Raw genomic sequence first — 1490 nt, forward strand, 5'->3', positions numbered from 1 at the left:
CCCCTTTGCTTTCTTTTTCTGTTAGGAAACTGGTCACTTCCCTTAAAACAGCTGTCCTCGTTTGTAGTTCACATGCTTATTTGCTTATGTGCTTACTGTCTATCTCCATGAGTAAACTAGAAGCTCCAGGAAGGCCAAATCCATTTCTGTTTACTCACCATACCCCAGTGCTTGAAACATACAATGGCATCCAACACGTATCTGTCAAAGGGATAAATAAATGTTTTAATTTCTTTCCCCTTAATTCTTACCGAGAGCTCAGGCAAAAATCTCCCCGTGCCTCCATGCCTTTGCACATGCGGTTCCTTCTGTCTGGACTGCATTTCCCGCCTTGCCTGATCTCCAAATGCCGACTCGTTCTGCTTCAAGACCCAATACCACCACTTTCTTCCTCTGTGAAGCTGTCGCCTGTCTCTCTTTTGTGTCTTCTCACTACCCATATAGATCTCTATTAGCATTTATGACACCGTGTTGTGATTACATGTTTATTCTGGGGGGACCCCCTTCCCCTGGAGTGACCTCTCTGAGCACAGGAAGCAGTTCCTCACTGCACCTCCAGCACCAGCATCTGGAATGCCGTGTTCACACGACACACATTTGTGTGGAGCCTGCAGATTTGTATACATTCCATAGAAAGAGGCAGGGTGCAGGGAAAGCCGGCCAATCTCGGTGGCTTCTGCCAAGGGGCAGGGCTGTTGGTGGCGTCCGTAATCCATTCCTCCGGTTGAACAAAGAGCCGTCTATGAACAGGGAGGTTGGGGCGCCCCCTCCCCTCCCCGTCAGCCCCACTCAGAGGTGAAAGCAGCCTGTGTCCCTGCCTCGCTGGGGTTTTCCCTTCCGTTGAGAGGAGCGCATTCTGGAGGCAGATTTTCAGGCTGAAGTCACCCAGAACAAAAGCTGCTTGCCAGCTGCGGCCCGGCCGCCCGGCGCCCCTCCCGCGGCAGCCCGGGTGCCATTACCGCCTAATGGGAGAGGGGTGTGAAGGCTTCCGGTGCAGCATCTGGTCGGGGCCACTGGCAGCTGGCGAGGCTGCGACCAGCGGCTTCCCCGTCTGACTTGAGCTGCTTGGAGGTGCCTCGGCAGCCGCAGGGAACGTGAGGAGAGGCCGGGGCCCGCCGCCCCGCCGGCTTCCCCCGCCGTGCGCTCGGGCCCTGGAGAGCGGGAGCCCCCGGCTTCGAGCACGAGGCTCTGCGGGGCAGGCCGGGGGCCACCTAACGAGCAAAACGGAGTTTGTCTCTGAACTCGGGTCCGTGTCAGGATCTCCCACCTTCTCTCCACGCTGTCTCTGTTGCCATTTATGACGCCACGTGTGGTGTCCCCCACATCCCCCTCCCCGCCAGGACCCTCACGCCTCCCCCTCCATCGATGGAGCTGGGACACTTACACTATCCTCCAGATCTTTTTGTGTTTTTTTGCTCTCTGCTAAAGGCAGCCGTTTTGCCAAAGATTTCTGAGGTACCGTGGAAATAGACGGTAATGCCTAGCTATCC

The 1490-nt window shown here is 56.0% G+C and overlaps 1 long non-coding RNA gene across 1 annotated transcript; it reads right to left on the minus strand.

Moving 5' to 3' along the window:
• Window positions 1-471: 471 nt before the first annotated feature.
• On the minus strand, window positions 472-1270 carry LOC140700439 (uncharacterized). Its single transcript, XR_012078832.1, has 2 exons — window positions 960-1270; window positions 472-718 (listed from the first exon to the last, which is right to left on the minus strand). It is a non-coding gene; the product is annotated as an uncharacterized lncRNA (long non-coding RNA).
• Between the last annotated feature and the right edge of the window lie 220 nt (window positions 1271-1490).

This window comes from Vicugna pacos, chromosome 12 (assembly GCF_048564905.1).
Source record: "Vicugna pacos chromosome 12, VicPac4, whole genome shotgun sequence".
NCBI lineage: Eukaryota > Metazoa > Chordata > Mammalia > Artiodactyla > Camelidae > Vicugna > Vicugna pacos.